The 21707-nt window shown below is 44.5% G+C and overlaps 1 protein-coding gene across 2 annotated transcripts in view; it reads right to left on the minus strand.

The window, feature by feature from the left end:
- The window catches only part of LOC121587950 (alpha-mannosidase 2-like), a 94281-nt gene that overhangs the window by 51863 nt on the left and 20711 nt on the right, over positions 1-21707 (minus strand). For both annotated transcript variants that reach the window (XM_041905344.1, XM_041905345.1), the window contains exon 2: positions 7772-7851. The gene's annotated coding sequence lies outside the window, so the exon portion shown is untranslated. The remainder of the gene's footprint in view (positions 1-7771; positions 7852-21707) is intronic.

The raw sequence follows: 21707 nt of genomic DNA on the forward strand, positions 1-21707 counted from the left end.
AATTTGTTTCACCGAAGTGTTTCCCGCTGGAAAATGTGTATGCCAAAGTTATGCGCTTATTTGTGTTGTCTTGCCAATGCTTGCGCCAATGCCGCAAAGCTTTCAGTTCCCCCTCGGGAAGGACCGAATTGGATTGGATGGATGGTTCGTGAGGATGTGATGGTATTTCCTTTCCTGGAGTCTCATCTCGGGCCACCACATTTCGAAACAAAAACTCCTTCCGTGCGAGAATCGCCTAGCGATGCCCCAAGTGGTGCTGCTGCTGGACTCGTTGAAGTTGTATTTCCTTTGGAAAATTGTCCCACTGATCCTAGCCCCCTCAGAGCTGTTTCATACCGGCTAGAACTCGGTGAACTTTCGCCACGGAGTAGTAGTGCCTTCGCTTGTAAGAAAGATGGAACAAGGAATAGCTCAAAGAAGGTAAAGTACGGACAAGGATTTTAATTTGCATATCATTTTCAGTCGACCAAAGTCGGACCGTACCGTGCCGACGGAAGCAAGTTTAAATTTCGTCTTAAAATGATGATCCCAGCCCGTGGTGTGCCCGTGAGATGGGTTTCGGATTCCTTTTTTAGTTTTTCTTTTATATGTAAGAGTTTGTCGTTTTCAAGTGGTTTCGTTGGATTTGGAAACTGATCTTTTGCAATATTATCATTTCATTCTTTCTTTCTTTCTTCAATACTTCATGAGAGACGTCGCTCGCTAGAACATTATTCCTTTCCGCACTCAACTTTGTAGCACACTTGACAAAGTGAACTATATTATTTATTCGACTGTCAGCGCAAGTGTGTCAAAGGGTTTGGCGGGATAAAAAATATTACTAACGAAATCATTGCTGAATTGTACGTACAAACATGAAATAGAAACGTCACTCGGCACAAACAATATAGCCTTCGCAGAGTCACCGGCAGTGGAAAACCTCTTTCAAACAAACGAAGTCGAAAAGGCGAATTGTATGAAATTTTCATTCTCTAGTCTACCGGTAGAAACGTTACCCCTTTTTCAAATTTAGATCAAATGTTTACTAGCTTTAGCTGAAATGAAACTCCCCCACCAAAGGAAAGGCCAGGATCACACTGTCGTTCCTCCTGCTATCGGCCTTGGCTTGCAAAAGCAGAACGACGATTTTTTGAAGAGTTCTTGATGGTACGCCTTTATGGGAAACTACGCCGAAAATCCAAAACGAAGAGAGGTAACATCAAGTCAGGATTGGTTTTTCGAGCCAAAATCCTACCGACTGGATTGGAACAATGCCACTGAAAGGCGAATGTCACGTGCCGCACACTTTAGCAGGTAAAGCAACGCAAGATTTGACTGCAGTGAAACTTCAACGCAAAGGTATTTCTATCCTCACACACTCCCTCCTCGTACCACATCCGGGAGTTGGGAGGGAAGAACACACCGAACAATTCAACCGGTGGCAGACGACGACGCAGGAAACGACAGCAAGATTATGGTAAAAGTCGGATCATTTCCGTTCGGCACTGCTTGCTTTGGAAACTGACTTTTAACTACTTTTGCTTGATGCACAACGAGAAAGGTAACTTCGGATACATACACACACGAGCATTGGAGCGAAAAAAGGGAACTCCCGATCTCTTTCCTTCCCCTTCTAAGATGATGATTGATGCAAAGCAAATTTTATCATTTCGAATATTTGCCGATATGAGAATTGATTTGGGGAAAAGGGATTTCCTCGTGCGCTGTGCGTTGCTTACGCTCCCACCCGAACTGCGTGTGGTGTCTGGGGAATGCTTTCCAGAAACCGGCAAACCGTTTTCTATCCCCGAAATGTTTCGTGGCAAAGTGAGACGCGCGTATGATTGATAAATTCCGACATTCTTCAAAGCTTTCCCCAAAACGGTGCTTCACTTTATGGTTAGCATTCCCTTCCCATCCACCCGACCCGTGTGATGTGCTGCGTCCACTGCTAACGTTGGCAGACTGTGGCATGCCGTTGTAGATTTATGAGATCTCGGGATGCATATTTTGTTTTCGTATCGCTTTATCTAATAAAGTAGATCGCTTTACCGCAAAAGGAAAATTCTTTTCTTTTGAGGGGCAAATATATGTTGTGATGGCAAATGTTCAGGCCGTGCAGGCCTCTCGAGCGAAAAGGGAGACGGCAAGTATTTTTGGGACTGGTTGTTTTCTTGTTGACTCATATCTTAAGTAGATACTTATAAGCGAGTTGAGAAGATACTTGCCCGTCTAGCTTTGCAAAGCGTATGTTTGCAGAGTGTACGTCACATCTGTTTGGTACATGTTTTATGCGCACGATTTAGGCATTCTGTCTTCCAATTTACAGCATTCTCAAGAGATTTATCTATTTCTTTTGCAAAACATTAGAGCAATTCCTCACCAAGCGATAACTGATGCGGTGGTTTGTGTGAAAATATTACCAAGAATCATCTGAATAACGGATTTAAATCGCTCCCTTACGTGTATTGTAACTTAATAATTCAGCACTTCTGCGGGTGCAATGAAATCGCTATAAATTAAACAGGTAGGCAAGGGGATTGTGTTTAAATCCCCACATGAAAGATCATGTTCTCGCGTGGTATGAGAAACATTGTCCGGCGAGATATTCTATTCACAACAACAAAAAAAAAAAAAAAAAAACAGTCGGCTTTACCGTGTCGATCCGACGAAAGGTCAAACGCTACCGTTCATGCTGCAGCTTCATGCTAAAGCCGCGCTGGGGCTACTACCTAAACAAAGAAGAGTATGTGCACATACATAAATTTAATCCACACCGCACCGCAAACGAAATATTGCCATCGATGGACAATCGTCCGTCAAGAGGAAAACGCTTGCAAGTGCTCCCACGTACATGCCATTGTTCTATACTGAATACAGGAACTCAAACACATACACACATTCACTAATCCTTACATCCTTCGAGTTCCATTCATTTGCCGGTCCACTGGTCGGCAGATTCCACCGGGAACCATCGGGGACCATCTGTGGCTCAATGGACTTTCTCCACCGGGGCAGCTGTTTCTAATTCCATGCCATAAATAAACACATTCACCACATCGCTTCGGTCGCTCGATAGCTTTGCATGCTGAAAGTATGCATGAGATAAATGACCACCGAACGCCGGACACTGCCTCTAACTAGCGAGTTCGTCCACTTCAATTGAATGGACCGTGCAATTTCTTTTACAGCGCTCGCCCGCCGGTAACAATATTTTAAATTCAGGGGATTAAATTTACATCGATTAATTAAAATTTTATCCGATTTGAATTTCAATTCTAACCTCACCGCTGGAGCCTAGACTTGTGAAGAAAACGATTTCTACAGGGGTGGCACTTTTGGGAACAGCATTCAAAGATCTTTTGTCTTTGGTGGCAATACCGGAAGAGAATCATAAGCTGCCTACCGGAGTCGTAGCCAGATGTTGATATCTCGCGTGGAGATCGTTTGGAATGTAAAGAATTAAACTTGAACAGTTTTTTCCACAATTCAAAAGGTGGGAACAGCTTTTGGTGAGAATAACCGTACCATGGGTACCAGAGCTGGAGCGTTGAAAATTTTTGTTAAAATTCCACGACAATCAACATTGCCAGCAAGTATGTGCATCTTGCAATGATAGTCCTTTTGCTCAGAGCATACTCACAGGTGTATCTGGCGTGAAAAAGATTATGGTTTGTTAGCCGAGTTGCTTTTTAAACGAGCAGTACCAAATCAGGAGGTTTGGCAAGTCCCAGCACGTGAGTGAGTTTACCGGAAGGATAATATTTTCATATGTTTGCTTATAGACGACTATTCAAACGGAACGAATTATTGACAGCTGCTAGGAAGTATATCAAAACATCACAACTGTATTTATAGCTGAGCGTGAACGAGACGTGATTCCTGTCACAGGATAGAACGAAAACAAATTTGAATCATCTTTCCAGTTTTTTTTTGCCTGCCACTTATCGCAAAATTTACGGAAAAAGGGATATCTCCTTTTCTTTTGACGTTTGCTTTCCTAGAACCTAGCAATGTTGTTGCTAGCTGACATTGAACGACGTGTTTACGGAAATGTGGGATTTTTACCGGTCTGAGAAAATATCAGTTTACCTTTACTTTTGAGGACATGAAAGGCAAAAATGGAAAGCATATTGAGAAAGAAAATCGGTAGATTTGTTGCAATAGAAGTGTAGTCATAATATTAACTCGAAAAAAATTCAAATAAATTTTTCTTGTTGTGTACGTCATTCGTCAACGATATACGTACGATTGCGCAATCTGTTCGAAGGATAATCTGTTGCTGAGTTACTGTCATCAGCAACGTGAAGCAAAATTTTTTAATCATTAGCCCTCTTTGGCCATATTCGGTATACATCCTAGGGAGATTTGTATAAGTACGTAATATTTATATTTTCTGTAACACCTCCGCGCAGAAAGCTATGCTCAAACCAAAATGGGGGGAAAACTGTGCTGAATATGTGTCTGTGTCTGTGAGTTGGTTTTTTTTGTGTGTTTTTATTTCACCAAACTTCCCACCGAGGTCGAATCAGTTTTGCATAAACTCCAATTCCTTTGCGGTAGCACGTTCGCGGCTAGATTGAAATATAACGAAAATTGATGATGATGTGCAAGGGATGGAAAATGGAGTAAACAAAAAAAAAAGAAAAAAGAAACGAAAGCAAGACGATCCAGAAACCAAAAACGATATTCCCCGCGTGTGTGTGTTCCCCGATCGTGCAGCAGTGGCAAGCAAAATAATATTGAAAATGAAAACAGGCGAGTGAAAAGAAAAAAGATAAACAGAGCATTTTCCACAGGACCTTTGTTTGGACGCGTGTCCCTCCGCCCTGGCTGGGAAGCGTGACGAAAGCAAAGTTTTTAGAGGTGTGTACACGAGAACGCCACGGTCCACGCTAGACGGCGCTCGTCTCGGCCACGATGAGTTAAGCGAGAAAGAGAAAGACCCTTTTGGGGCGTATTTTGTTTGGGGAAGGAGGAAGGAGAAGACTTGGATTGGACGTCGAAATGAATTTCCGTAGATGGGAAGGACCCATATTGCTGTGGCGCGGGAGTCTAACACTACTCTTTCCCATATTCTACGGCACCGACAGGTAAACAGATTTATTTTCCAGTTAATTTATACCGCTTTTCTTTGGCGATCGTGAGACAACACTTGGCAGTCAGTCTCCAGGTTCGCTTGCTATGGTATTCCCCATGGATTTGGCGTATATGCGCAGTGTAGGATATGGCGCAGGACCGACACCAGATGAATGGAAAGCGGCAAGATAATTCTGATGAATTGATCCATTTTTGTTTAAGTATGTAGTTGGAGGTTTGGAAACGTGCCGTGACCATGAATTTGAACAAACTCATCAATTACTTTGAGACATTGGTGTGTAATGTCCAGTCTATTTAGAAAGTTCCAAAAGATATTGAGAAGATATTGCAGCAATGCATACAAGCCATGCGAGAATTCCGATACAAACGCATAACTATAAATACATTCACACATTTAAAATTTTCATGATAAAAATTGGTTCATGTTCATATTTGTTTCCTAATTTACTATTTCAGAATACTTTACAATTGTATAATATCAAAGCACCAACGCTTAAATATTTCGATATCAATTTAACAGAGTTCCGCATCGTCATTGAATGTTCTTGAACCAATCACCAATAAATACATCGAGCGATTTCAAATATTATAATCATTTTGTTTGCCCAACAACCAAACGGGTATCGTTCATGGTGGTGGTATGTATAAACATGCTTTTTCGTTCAGGTTTTAGGCACGTTACCAATTCGTTTGGTATTCAGTATAGTAATTCTACACAAGCAGAAATGTTTGCTAATAAAGCTTAAATATTGATTGGTAACGTATTTTGTATATCAGGCGTGAATTACGCTGTTCCACAGTGTTTAAAATATTATTTCAACCTGTGTTAAGTATAGTATAAATAATATAATGTGGTATTCAAAAAAACGCTTGTGATGTGAAATAAAATATTCAGTTTTTGGCTAAATTACCCACAAGCCCATGCTGGCCTGTACAGGATTTTAAGGCTTTGTCGCATCGAATAAATCACCATACCGACTTTAGACGAAATAATATACTTCAAATAATGCCACTAATGTAGAAACTTCAACAAAAGTTAAAAAATAATAAATGCAAGCATAGCAACGTTCTGCACCACCTTTGTTACACTATCTACACTAGATATCTGGGTTAGGTGAAAATCGTGCAAAATAATTCACCAACAAGTGATAAATAGCCAATCGTTTGCTGTTGAGTTTTGCTCAATTACATCCCCAACACCTTGCTTGCTTCCAATGAGCGCATATATAGCAAAACCACCCCAAGAATCAGTTCAAAAGCGTCAGGTTGTGCTGCGTGAGTGCGCCCGGCCGCTAGGACGTGATTGAAAGGTGTCGATAGAGTGCCGTAGTTGAATATGAGAGCATCTTTCACGACACACTAACACCAGGCAGAATGCAATGGGTAAATTAATTCGTTTCATTTGTTACTTTCGAACGTAAGAGCGTGTACCTGTTTCCGTTCACTCAATTGCGTCTGACAGCAATTGTGTCCGACAGCTATGCTACCTTCGTCCCAGAATGAACCATCTCATGTGCAGATCGTATTTCTTGGTATCACAAGAAAGTGGTTGCATTAATAGAGCACACCGAGCTACAATATTGATGGTAGTGTAGTGTGTGGTGGTGGTACATGACAAGAATGATGTGTCCTATCCTGGAGAACAAATTATCGTCAACAGTTCATTGGTTCACATAATTTCTATCGGTGCCTGCGTTTCGCATAAAAATTCTGAGATACTGGGATTTGTGGTGAGCTATCGACTGCAATAAATAGCGTGTGGTCTACATTGTTAAAGGTACAATAATACCTCTTTCCATTCCATTTGAATTGACAACTTGAATACTAAATCGCCAAAGAGGATTCCCACAATGCAGTGTTTTATTTTCCGTAGCCTGATGGTGGTTTGGCAACAGTTTGCTTGATGTGAATGACACATTCAGCATTGGCAAAGAAAGCTATCATTTTCCAAATGCACCCCACCCCACAGAGGGGAGGGAAGCGGGTATTACGTCATTACGGCTAAGACATTTGTCATCATCGCTTGGCAGCCAATTAATATTCAACTTTTCTTTGGCTAACCCAGCGGTCCAGTTCTATCGGACGGTTCCATTAATCATCCGAGTGAGCAGGTCGTCGTTTGTCCATTAGCCGCTGGTGACAAATGAAGGCCACGGATCATCGGTGAGCTCTGAAAACTTTCAAACGATCCTTTTGCTTTATCTTGTAAGACGTTTACTTCCCGCCACACAAGCAGCGATGGGCGGAAGGGTGAAATAAAAATCGATAGGGCACAAAAATCTGTTGCTTTTATCGTTTATTGGAGGGGAAAAATGAGAACAGTAGAATCTAATGACACTAACAGGGGCCTACCGAATATGTCCGCTAATGACTCATTTAAAAATATTAGCTTTCTTCAACCGTGATAAATATTATTCTTCTTCTTCTTCTTTTTGGCACAACAACCGCTGGCGGTCAAGGCCTGCCTGTACCCACTGGTGAAGTGGGATTGGCTTTCAGTGACTTATTGTTACCATAGCAGGATAGTCAGTCCTACGTATGGGGGCACGGTCTATTCGGGGCTTGAACTCATGACGGGCATGTTGTTAAGTCGTTCGAGTTGACGACTGTACCACCAGACCGGCCCAAATAAATATATAAATATAATATTATTATAACAGGATAACATTTGATAGAAGGAAAATATGCTTACCATACAGATTCATTATGCTGTTACAAGCAGTACATCCTTTCTTGCAGATATAGATGGAGATGAAAATGACAATGATATATCTGTAATGATAAAGATTGAAATAATCAATTTATTTATATGTACCACAGTGGAATTATAAATTTATGAAAAAACCTCACCAACCAGATTTACGCTCACGAGGCAAATATTTTGTTTCTGATTTGGTATTGGTCAGCATGTGTACCGCATAATTAGGCTGCTACGAGACTTTTGTCACACACAGCAACCTATTGCAGAAATAATCACCCTATGTATGATGTGTAAGCAATGTGCAGCATACGGAAGTGAACCGCTTTAATGAGACGTAAATTTAAATCCCCTTTTAATGAAACAAAATTTCGCCCTCCTGTACATGATGTTTGTTAATTAAAAAATAATTTCAATCTCATTCCTGTTCGGCTGGACACGAAACATTCTCGCTTGCATCATTTCCAGCGCATTTCGGAACACAAAAACAAAAACAGCATTTCCGTCCCTAAAATTGGCACCGCGCTTACAAGCAAAAACGACACCAGCCATAGCTTGATCCCATCAATTAATGTACTGAAATCATTCCACCGCGGCAGGGATCGAGTTATGCGAAAGGCCCTCGGTACCACCACAAACCGAAGAGTCAAGGGTGAGGGAAAGGGTTGCGAGAGGGCAGCACACCATAAGCACAAATATTCGTGCGGAAAACAATTTCAAACATTACCAACGGAATCCTGTGCCGCTCGTGCTGGGGAACGGTGTGAACAAAAAAACATCCAAGTGTGGATTTTGAGACGGATCAAGATCGGCGTGCCAAAATTCCGAACCCCTCCCCCAACCTTCGGTAAAACGCCGGGGACGGGGCGACGGGGAAATCAATTCTACATTTAATTTTTCAACCCTTCGACAAATCAGCCGCGCAACGTACAGGTCACGTTTGCGGAAAGCATTAGAAGGGCAAAATGGCAAAGGGAGGAGGCACCAGGTGTGGGTGTTTATAGCGTTCGATCGTAAGCTTCATTCATAAAAGATGAGCATGCGGTGCCCCCTTCCACCATACGCTTGCATGTAAATGGATCAGCAGCTGGAAAAGCTCAGAGCCGAGAGTTTTCCGCAAAACAGGCAAAAAAAATGACACCCCACTAATAATTAATCCAGCACAATGTTTACGAACACGAAATGTGGCCAGAATGTGCTGTGTGTATTTTGCTGCCAATTTCAACCGCCCTTTAGCACGCATACACACCCCGCCATACACCTACCTGCCCGCTCGTTGTTACGCAACTGCTTTCGGGGCGACTAGTTCGTGTACTCCGCAATAGTTTGGAGTATTTTAGTGTGAGCGTTAGATATGAGATCACACGCCGTGCTGGTGTCGGTTCTAGGTTTCAAATATGTATGTACATAGGGAGGGTGCAAACGAGAGCGAACAGGGTCTAAACAATAGAGGTGAGGAGAAGAGACAGCCGCCGGTCGATAGGACTTTCACCGGCGAGTTAACAATTATCATAAACAGCTTTCCACTTCTCGTTGCGTTCGGGGGTTTGAACTCGCCCTCCCAAAGGCACGCTTACCCGGCGAGGAAATGGTAAGGGTATGTGTAGTTACAATCGAAAATACTCGGTGCTACCGTGGAAATTAAACCGTGGTAACCGCTGTGGTTCAACTCTAAAGTATAGAAAATGCAATACAAAACCATCGGCATGAGTTTTGCGTGACACGCATTCGCGGACATCACGCGGGCCCGCACGCTTGATCTACCGTGCGCCCCCGGTTAATCAGCACTGTTCCGAGCAACAGCGTCACGTTGCAAGCGGGTTACCATTATTCATAGGGCCAGTAGGTCGAGCTTTGCGCTGCACAACATAGCATGGGCAAGGTAAATGTGAAATACTGCTACAGGTTGAGTACAGGTTGAAATAATGCTGCCGGCTGCTGCTTTGCTCTGTACGAGAAGGGCCTGTATGATGATCATTATGCAAAGAGACAGACATAAAAACGCACCGAATTTGGAAAGCTAACAAACCGGGTAACAGGTGAGAGGACAAACTTTGCCCAAATTAATGACATTCTCCTGTTTGCCATTGCTACAGAACGCTCATAAAGAAGCCATGTACAGCGGAAACTATACCGGCTGTTGGCAAAAGTTTCCTTAGCTAAATACACTCGGCATGCGAAAGACCAACTGCAGGGTTTGGGGAGTCATTTTTCAAAAGCTGCTTTTGACAGAGTTTATTTTAATTTTTGATACAAATCTTATTGTTGCATTTTGCCTAGAAAAGAACAACTCTTTAAAAACAATAATGAATATAATACATATTGTTATATCTTGTTATTATTGTTATATCTTGTTATGTTACGCGGTACACCTAAATCCCTCTCCACGGTAGCACGCATCACGGGCACGATGTAATCGGTTCGTTTAGCATAATTTAAAGTAACAGCAGCAAGTGGCGCATGATTCAGTCGGATTCAACACATCCGAAAACATCCAATCTCGGGGCTCGCGCCACTGTGAATGAGCAAACCTTTCGTTTATCTTTCTCCTTATCCCTCTTTCTCTTTCTCGCTTTTCCTTTGCTATGGGGCCAACGAGTACCATCGAAGGTGGTCACTGAAGCGGAGCATGCTAACGCAGCGTAACGATCCCTACAGAATCATATCGAGCGCGCGTGGTCGAAGAATGCAACGCTAGTGCGAGACGCACGTTGGATCTGGAGCTGCACGTTGGATCTGGAGCTGCACGTTGTTCTGGAATGAGGTGGAACGAGGAACATTATGCTGTTTCCCCCGGCAGATTCGTGTTGATTCCGACACGGTTGAATGGTCGGTTGCAGTTACAACTCGCGATCAGTGCTCTGTCGGTGGATCGGTGCCGCTTCTTCGGCAACATTGAGAGCAAGCAAAAAACACTCCAGAAAATATGGTGCTACCGCTGCTGAATCATCGATTTAGATGGTTTATGCGTGTCGGTGGGGTTGGCAAGCGTCATGTTTATTTATATTTCACAAGAAAGAAAACACAAACTAGGATGACACTGGCGGGAGTAAAGCAAAACTTTACGGCCCATGTTTTGCAGCCCAAGTAGCTATTTGTCCAACCATGCTGCTTCGGGTCGGAAAAGTGGGTTAATGTGAAGCGGTACTTAACGCACCGCGCATAGATTGTTTGTTGTTGAAGTGGCGTCGTAGGTAGTTTAGTATTGCTTAACTTTTCTCTGCACCTTCTAAGCAAGTTTTGTTCTACTGCCACCGTTGTAACATTGTTGCCAACAGAGTGCTAATTTGTACCATCGTGCATCGTTTGGCCAGCGACTTACGTTTTAGTAGCAGGTGTTTCGGCTATTGTTCATGCAAACCGTGACCTCGGAGAGGTTGTACAATTTTTACGACGGTTGGTAAACTAGACGATGCATTGTGTTTTTTTTTTTGTTGTCAGAGAATAGTGACACAATGGACGTGTAAGCGGCAACAACAAAAATCAATGTTTTCATGATTTAGGTCCCTTGAAACAATCTCGCCGTATTTTAAGCGTTATCGTACTGTATTGATGGTGACGGGTCGAGCAGCAGTGGCCATTTTTGCAGCCACTGCCGTCACGCCATGCTTCCGCGCTAAAATAGAGGCCGATGACATTTTGCTGCTGGAAAACAGTAGCAACACAGCAGCAGGGCGGCACGGCACTGCTACCCAGGAACGGAAGAACAACCACAGCGGCACAGCGTGCTGGGAAACGGTCCCTCTGCAGTATGGCGTCATATTTCTTCGGTTTTTGATGAATGAATGATGGTATTTCCCTTTCGCAAGTCGGCTTCCACGTATCTTTTTTTGTTTTTGTTTTTGATTTCTTTCTAGCTTTTCAATTTTGCCTCCCCCCTACCCCCCCCCCCCCCGTGTCCTATTGCAAACGCTGCCATTTCTGCTAAGCGATTTTATTTCATCCGCTCATCTTTCTGTACCTTGCTCCATCCCCAATGCCCCGTTGGGAAGCCCGGAATGGATGGTGCTGGTGCTGCGGATGTGCATGGATTCGATTTTCATGCTCCTTATTTTTCAAGGGATGGGGAGCATTTGTTGTTTTTTTGTTTTGGTGTTGTGTGCTTGTTTCGTTTATGCGCTATGGCACACTGAGCTCACGAGATGCGATCACATTTACAGTGAAACGTCACACCAATCGGCCGTCGCTCGTTGCACTCCCTACACGGGGTACTGTAGAGCGGCATATTTGGTGGCGGCAATCCAGCGGAGGGGGATTTATGAGAGCACACTGATGATGTTATGATTGAGAGCCGGCAAAGGGTAAAGCTGATTTGCTTCGGTAGAGCGTAACAGGCAAAAAAGAGGAGTACAAAGTAACGGAACCAAACACTTGATCACGGTGCGCCGGGCATCGTGCGGGTTGTCATCGGTGTAGTACGCCAAGCAATCTTTCTATTACTGCATTTTGCAGTCTTTCTATTATTTATAAAGAACAGCGTACTTTATGAATATAAATACATTTCAACACATCGACAATTACAGCGTGTATTAGACGTATGTTGGCAAAATCATAAAACCAATCAATGATCTAACAGGAAAGACATTGTAATTGGAAATTATTTTGACAAAAATACTACCGAAACGTTCGTCCAAAAGAGCCCACGGCATAAACGCCGTTTACTCTGCAAATATATTTGTTACTTTCCCTTGTAAAATGTTATTAGTTTAAAATAACTTTGTAGGATAAAAAATATGATACAAAAACCAACCAACTTCTTGTTATTCACGCCTGTGCGCATCCATTGGCCTGGCAATGATTAAAACTATCATAAACTAGTGGATTCTAAAATAGATTCACGAATATCGCACTGACGTCAATGGATGTATCGTCGCTCAAGTATGTAGTTCCACCTCGCTCGCATTATTATGCTGCACGTACGCAGCGAGCTGCATCTTCGTACCGCCCGTTCATCAGATACTTCATCAATTCTACCCATCGCTCATCGTCTTTCTGCCCTCGCCTTTCCATTCTCCGCCGATCACGGTACCTATGGATGGAGGATTAAAGCCGTCTCCAAAGCTCGCGCGCTACTTGATTGATGTGAATGGGGCGTCGGAGAAAATGCATGGTATCTGAGCGAACGCCAGCAGCCGGCGATTGAGGGTAATGTATCGCCTCTTTGCTTGTCACACACACACACACACACACACACACACACACACACACACACACACACACACACACACACACACACACACACACACACACACACACACACACACACACACAACACACACACACACCACACACACACACACACACACACACACACACACACACACACACACACACACACACACACACACGCGCACACACGCGCACACACACACACACACACACACACACACACACACACACACACACACACACACACACACACACACCACACACACACACACACACACACACACACACACACACACACACACACACACACACACACACACACACACACACACACACACACAAGGGCATAGGCTAACATCATCATCAGCGCATGGGTCCCGAGTTGGTGGTAGAGGCTGGAAAACCGAATCCTTCAATGAGGATTTATTTAAGGAGCTCTTAGCTTTCGGAGATTTCGGCGAAGCCGTCAGCGCCTCCGTCAGCCTACATTGCGGCTAGGTCAGATCTTAAAAGAGCGATTAAAGCCAGTAAAAGGCAACACTTCCTCAAGCTATGCGACGAAATCGCTCGGAAGCCCTGGGGACTTGCCTTCAATACACTCATGAACAAGGTAAAGTCTTCGGAACCTGTAGAACAGTGTCCTGTAAAGCTGAAGAGCATTATTGAAATCCTGTTTCCAACACATGCACCACCGAACCTCAGTCCTACGATCAACACGCCAGAGACTGACCCTGTGCCTGTAACGAGACAGGAGATTATTAACCTGGCTAATCGATTAAAATGTGGCAAAGCTCCTGGGATAGATGGCATCCCCAATATGGCGATCAAGGCTGCTATGTTGGCATACCCTGATGTGTTCAGAAACGTGCTAATGAACACCCTGACTACCGGCCAGTTTCCGTCTATGTGGAAAAGACAGAAATTAGTCTTGATACCAAAGCCAGGTAAGCCGCCTGGCCACCCTTCAGCTTTGAGGCCCTTGGGGCTTGTGGATAACCTGGCCAAAGTGCAAGAGATGGTGATTTTGGACCGCCTTACAAAATACACTGAGGGACCACACGGTCTGTCTGACCGTCAATTTGGCTTCCGGAAAAAACGATCTACAGTGGACGCGATACTGGCGGTGCTGGAAAAAGGTAATGCGGCGTTTCAACGGAAGCGATGTGGAGCCCGATACTGTGCGCTCATCACCATCGACGTGAAGAATGCCTTCAACAGTGCTAGTTGGGAGGCAATCGCGGCAGCGGTAGAGCGCATGAAGATTCCCCCGCACTTGTGCAGGCTGTTGAGGAATTATCTTGACGGTCGCGTGTTGCAGTATGATACGGCGGAAGGAGTGAAAACAAAAACCATCACCGCAGGCGTACCCCAGGGATCAGTGCTTGGTCCCACCCTGTGGAACGTCATGTATGATGGAGTACTGACCCTCGCCCTCCCTCCTGGTGTCGAAATCACTGGTTTTGCAGACGACATCGCTATTACTGTCTCAGCCGTGTCTATTGAGGAGGTAGAGATGCTTGCCACCGACGCAGTCGGTCGGATTGACCGGTGGATGCGGGATGCAAAGCTAGAGATTGCGCATGCGAAGACTGAGTTCATCGTCATCAGCAGTCACAAGGTGCCCCAAAAAGCATCGATAATGGCAGGAACTGTACAAGTCGAGTCTACCAGATCGCTGAAGTATCTTGGGGTAGTCATTGATGACCGACTGAAATTTAAGAGCCACCTCGAGGAAGCCTGCAAGAAGGCCATGAAAGCAATAAATGCACTAGCGGCATTCACTCCAAACATTGGCGGACCGAGTAGCAGCATTAGGCGCCTTCATGCTAACTGCGCCATCTCGGTGTTGAGGTACGGAGCGCCGGTTTGGGCGCATATACTACAGGAGAAGCAGCACCAGAACACCGTGAATAAGGTGCACAGGAAGTTGGCCATGCGTGTTGCTAGCGCGTACCGTACCATTTCGTACGAAGCGGTATGCGTTATTGCGAGCATGATGCCTCTTCGCATCACCCTCGAGGAGGACTCGAAGAACTTCCGGAAATCGCGTGCGGGGGGATCTTTCACCGAGACTGCCAAGAAAGCCTCAAGGCAAGCATCGATGCGGCAATGGCAGAACGAGTGGAGTAACTCGTTGAACGGAAGATGGACCTACTTGCTGATCCCCGACGTTGCAGCATGGCTAGACAGGAAACATGGTGATGTGGACTACTTTGTCACCCAGGTTCTTTCCGGCCACGGCTGTTTTAGAAGCTATCTGCACAGGTTCAATCGCGCCTCTTCATCTCGGTGCCCTGTGTGCAAGGATGAGGATGAGACGGTGGACCACGTCATGTTCCACTGCCCCCGATTCGCCGAGGAACGCCTGCAGTTGAACGAGAGTTGCAGAGTAGAGGTGGGCCGTTCTAACCTGGTACAAGCCATGCTGCAGCACACCGACTCATGGGAGGCAGCGGCAACAACAATGCGTCTGATTCTGACCAAGCTGCACCAAAATGGAAGCAAGACCAGCAGCTCGGCGATATTTAAATTCGTCGTGAGTGTATGTGTTAGTGAACACGTGAGTGCGCGGCGGAAAAAGTGTCGTTTAGTGCCTGGTGTTTCGCGTCGTCGTCATGACCGTTTTGTGTTCGCGTGATAACTGTCGAATCTGTCTCGCGAACTTTGGCTCATCGTGCAGTAGCGAGGATGAAATGCTAATGCATAAGCCCTTCCCCAAGAAGCATACCGAAAGGTGAACCCATGGGGAAGGGTATATGGCCCAAGGAGGGGGTTTACTGGGTAAGAATCCCATGTCAACACCCGTGCGACAACGGGAGTCTTTCGAAGATTCCCCCTCCTTGTAAAACAAAAAAACACACACACACACACACACACACACACACACACATTCGCACACCTTCACGCAAACAGCGACCTCCAGAAGGGTGAATTGAGGATGTTATTTCGCTGCGCGCTGAAACGAAAAATATCCGCCGGAGTGCAGTTTACCTTGAAATTGCGAACAATTTCATCGTGTGTAAAATGTTGCTTTCTCGGATAAAGATCAAAATTCTTTCCATGTTCAAGTAGCGTGCAAAAAAGGCCTCTTTCCGGTTTGGCATAACAGATACGCAAGAATAAATGCATAAGTTGATAGTCGCCCAAAGCAGCGAACGGCGACATCAATCTTTCGGTTCCCGAGGTTCATGTGAGTGCCCATCAGAAACCTTCGCGATAGGGATCAAGGGATCTGCCTTTGTTGTTGCTGCTGTGGTTTTCGCTGCCTGTGCTGAATTTTTGTACAAACCTTCTTTAGATTGCTGCTCCAGGTGCATCCTGCATAAATCGAACAGCTTGGTTGGTTGGATTTGCTTGCGGGCAGCAATGGGCCGAGCGGGCGATTTCTGCGATCGTATCGCACATCGTCAGAAGGCATTGCTCCCAAGAGAACACGTCACCGGCAGCCCGGGTAAATGGGTTCCCACGACGTGGAAGTGAGCGTACCGAGGGCGGTCCAACGCTAAATTATAGTAATCATCGATGAACGGAACAGTGCAGCATGATTTTGTAAGGGGAAGATAAAGCACCACTTTACGGTACGACAGGAAGAAACAAGTGGCGACCAAAGCCCCATGAACAGCCAGAACATGCTGTAAATTTTTTTTTACAACCGAAGGGTTTTGGTGTGTATGGTTAGGATTGATAAAATCGATTAAATAAATGTATTCACAGCTAAATGACTCTGAACATCTAAAAAAAAAACTCCAGACACAAAAGATGATTATGAGAGATGTTACTGAAATATCAATGGTCTAAAGCAGATTTTTTCTACTAAAATGTAATTGTCTCTCTGTCTCTCTCTTTATCTCTCTTTTCTCTGTGTCTCTCTATTTGTTTATTTCTCTCTCTCTCTCTCTCTCTTTCTGTCTCTCTTTCTCTCTCTTTCTCTCTCGCTCTTTTTCTCTTCTTCAGAATATCTTTTTTTATATATTGTCTCAAGATGCTCTGCAACGTTAGCTAGTGATTTTGCCCATAGTCTTCTTAATTAAGCTTTATCCCCCAAAAAATACGGCAATGTTGAATACCACAACCTGTTGAAGGAAAAAGATTTGAAAAAAAATTCAACGTAAAGAAAGCATCAGGCTCCAGGCCCAGCCTCCTGCTACTACTCGGTAGCTGAAGACCCTTTCATCAAGTCCAAAAGGCTACGTCAAGACTTGTCTGCACTAAACCGCAGTGCCACAAATCTTACTACCAGCAAAGAGGAACCCACTGTAGAAACCATCTCGCCTGCATAAGTCTTCACCGAAAGACAAATGGTAATTTCTCCACACAATAAGCTTCTTCGTTAGAATGAGTTCATTGAAAACACAGCGAAAAACCCCTGGAAAACCAAGCGCATGCTGGTAACGTCCAAAAACCTTGCCCCATTCACCGAGAGTACGGTAGTGACGATTCCTGCCGAAATCTGCCTGCAGTATGCGCACCATTTGCCGGTGCACTTGACTGAAGTTTATAATTCGAAACAGAAGAGAAATAGCTCGTGGCAAACACCGGTATATATATTGAGAAACGGTCCTGGTAGGTTTGCATCGGTGTACTGGCGGCATCGCGTGCGGTAGGTATAACCCCAAACTCAAAATCGGAAATTCCGTCGGGTTACTTCTAGGGCTTTCTTCGCCATGCTTGAATGATGCTTTTGTGCACTACTACAACGACAATGACGATGATCCTAATGATGATGAGGATCCGGACAATGACGCTCTTTGCTCTGGTGGTTTTTCATAATTTTGTCTCCACGGGGTCTTTGAACATTTTGGAGGAGAGCATGGAGCTTTCGTCCGTCCGTTACACCAGTCGCATGCCACTGCCGCTGGCAGGTGGTGTAGATGAGTTGGTGACCGACGCTCTGTCTTTTGTTTGTTTGGTTTTCGTTCACCGGAGCGTTTAATCCGGTATCGCACGGCAAACGGGATGGTAGGGGAAATTACCTCCGTAACTGTATTACCTTGCAGCGTGGAAAGATTTAATACGGCTTAGAAGGAACGGTTGAAGTTTTAGACGAAGTTTAGGCATGGTAGCATACGCTCATCACTTACCAAAGAAATTGTCGTTCGTAGAATTTAACACTTCTTGTGGAGGGATGTCATAATTGTAAGAAGAATTTATGTTCAGGAGATTTCTTCGAATTAAACCTCGAAGTATTCAGTATTTTTTTATGATTTTCGTTAGGCAGAATGAAGTTCATAAACGCAAGATGTACGACCTAAACTGAGTATGGGCTCAAATTAGAAGTAACTAGACCATCTGTTTCACAATAAATTTCGAAAACGCATCTATTTAATACTTATTTATGAAAACATCTCTGAGATAGGGCATAGGAATAATATTGAATGTTCCATTTGAAGTAAGTGAGAAAGGTTCAGCAATGCCAGCATTAAACATTAGTACAAAACTATCCAATAACATTTAAGATGATAAGTAAACGATGTTGGACCAAAAATCAGAGGGACAAATTCAATTCAGCAAACAAACAAGAAAGTTGACAAATGGTGAGATTTGAGAGATTTCACTGTATTGCAAAAATGCATGTTTCTAATTGATTTATGATTCCTATTTAGTGCTTTATAAACAAAATTTCGATATATATTCAGAAGTTAGACTTTAAGTAATGTAGTATAGCTTTTCGGTATAGCTTATTGCTGAAATCATAATCACACTTATAAGTTTGAAACGTCTAACACCAACCGTATGCTTTAATTTAATCACTATTAAGAAAACAGCTCCATACCAGCATAAGATAACCCAAACAACCACACTAAATCATGAGCCGATTGAGATGGTTGGTTGTGCGCTCGTGGACGTGTAAGCGGATTCGTGTAGTGCTCATGCTTTAGGCAACCGTCGGCTCCGCACTGCATATCAACATGTCAGCTTTACGGATTACGATTAGCATTATATGCTGGACGGCACGCACGCAAAACAAGAATGCAAATAATCTCCCTGTTCAAATGTTTGTTCACACTCCGCCGGCAAATGCCGATGACCCGTCGCCCTCTCGCTGACGGTGGCTATCATTGCCCCAAAACCAGGCGGTGTTGCGCTAATCTGTGCTACTAAGAATTTAGACGGCGGTTCGATGGGAATTGGCAAAGACAACAAAGTAGAAAAAGAAAGATACCAGCCAACTCAATATGCCATCAGCCGTGGTACGACCGCAAACACTCGCCACAGCCGGGCGCCTCTCTATTAGCGGCACCCCGTTTGGCACACAATCATTTTGGATTATTTGATTGGCAGTTAAAACCGCGTTCTCGCCGAGCTTAAACTGTTATTAATTATCACCCTCATCATCCTTTATCCCTGTAGCCATCTGATGCGGAAAAAATGGAACATAGACTCGTTACCCTAACATGGCAGCTCATCATAATGCGTAGCTCGTTTTCTAACGCTACCCAACAACAGGACCTTCGAGCGCCAACAGTCACCACAGCAGCACATATATTAGATAGAGTGCAGATTAGCTCAATGAAGAGCAAACTGGCGGTGCGAGAATCATAAATCCACAATTCCGCGTGCAAAAATTGAAACTAACGTTTGATGCTTTGTCTATCGCTCATAGCTTGAGCGAGCTACGCACATGGGACAACACTAATTGACTCGCGCTAACACGTTTGGACTATTTCCTGCAAAGAAAAATATAAACTGAAGTTTTCTTCAACAAAGAATAGTTTGAAGTTTTTTTTTCACTAAAGTTTAAACAACAAAGTGATGATTTTTATGTTAAATTTGATCCCTTTGATCTTTAATATTATTACGTTTCAATAACAGTATACGCAGAGGGAAACGTTGACAAAACTTTTATTTTGCACTGCTCTCCCGTAACCAAGCCGACTATCTACATGATCCCGCTGGTGAAAGGGATTGTTTGTTTGCACAATTAAAGTAGTCCCTGCAAAAGACTGAAGATTTCGGGGATTGGTTCTTATTGTCGTTTTACATATGTTTCGCGGTGTGAGCGCGCGCGCGGAGGAAACAAATCAGCACCACACTACTACTGTTAAGCTGAAACCCTCGGTCGCGGCTGACCAAAAAGCACACCGATCAACCGATCTCGGTTGCGTGGAGAGTGCGGATTGAGATTGGGAAGGCCAATGTCGGATAGGAAACCACAAACTGGAAGGAACCTGCTCCGAGAGCAAACCGGTTCCCAATCGCGTAGAGCTTAATCAGACCTAAGTGCTCGGTGTATGTGTGTGCGTATGTGCCCTTGTGTGCCGAGAGGGTGTGAAGTTATCTCAGAATGAACCGACAGCATCCCCCTCCTCCTTCCAACACCACCAATACCAGGCGGAAGTGGAAGGTGTGGCGTTTGGGCGCAGAATATTAAGAGCGAAGCAGGAAGGTATGAATATATTCCAATTTGGTACCGATTCGAACACCGGGAAAGGGAGGGGCTACAGCTCTCCAGCGGCATATATATATGATTTAAAGGCATCATGTGTGTGTATGTGTGTGAGCATTTGAAGCACAACAAAGATGGGTCGGTGAACTGGCTATAGGCCGAATGATGCTGTTGCTCAGCTGCCATGGTGGAATGCAATATTGAATATATTCCCCGCGGAAGAAACCTTTAGTTTTTTATGCGAATTTCAGATTGGGTTATTCGAGTGGGCAGCCCCCCGGGTAACGATTGGCGAGTTCTCCCCGCTTACTATTCTTCAGTGAATCGGCAAACGAGACGTCGATATCTTGGTGGGTGCGCTAAATATAGATTTCGGCGCAGAGCTTTCAGTGTTTCCATTATAGTGCGCTGGGTGTCGGTTGGGTCAATTTCGACTACGGCTAGCGACTTGCAGGAGTAGCGAAGGGGAGTTATCTGGGCGATGTGGTTCTAGCGCCCACCCACGGATAGTGGTAACCATGTGCTTGCGGAGACTTACCAAGCACACATCAGAGCCTAACCAGCATAAACATGGTTTTTGGGGAACGACGTCTTGTTTGAGCTTGTTTCTTGCAAATAATCTCAGTCTGAATGGTATACGGAATGGTATCTTAACACATGCACACACACATATATATACTCATGCGCTGTCAACTTATACATTTTATCCCGAAATCCCCTCCATTTCCAGCAGGTTGGTGCAAAGTGAAACATTCATGATGGTATATTTTGCTGAAGTTAATCGAGCGAAAACCCTCCGCGCCAAGGGTAATGGTGAACAACGAGGGCAGAAATCACGTCACAGACACGGGCCCAGACAACGATGACGGGTCCTGTGGCCGAAACCGACCACTTCCTTTCAAGTGCCGGTTGCTCGGTCGACAAGAGAGATGCAAATGATTGCTAAGAACAGACGGCAAGAAAGTGATGAGACATGCGGGCTTGGGAACCATAAAAGATTGAGAAGACGCTCGCGCAAGACACAAGGCATGGTGCGACGGTTGGGTGAGGTGAAAGCAGCAAGGCAAGTAGAAAGTAGAAAGAAGCAAACAAAAAACTACAAGCATATACACTGCTCTAATATTGAGCTTGTGGAGCGAAAGGTCCTTCTCGCTTCGATGGAGCATGCATCTCGAGCTATGAGCAGATAATTACGTCGTTAGCATATCCTTTTCCTTTTCATTGGCCTTGCACGCCGCCTTCGCTTGGGTGGGCGTACACGCTCAGGGAAGTTTAAAGGAGTTGGCAGGAACGTACCGGATACGAGGGTGTGGTCGGCTACGATGCTGTTTGTTGTTAGTGTTCGGTTGTTGCACCGAGGCCATTTCTTACCAT

Source organism: Anopheles merus, chromosome 2R (genome assembly GCF_017562075.2).
Source record: "Anopheles merus strain MAF chromosome 2R, AmerM5.1, whole genome shotgun sequence".
Lineage (NCBI taxonomy): Eukaryota > Metazoa > Arthropoda > Insecta > Diptera > Culicidae > Anopheles > Anopheles merus.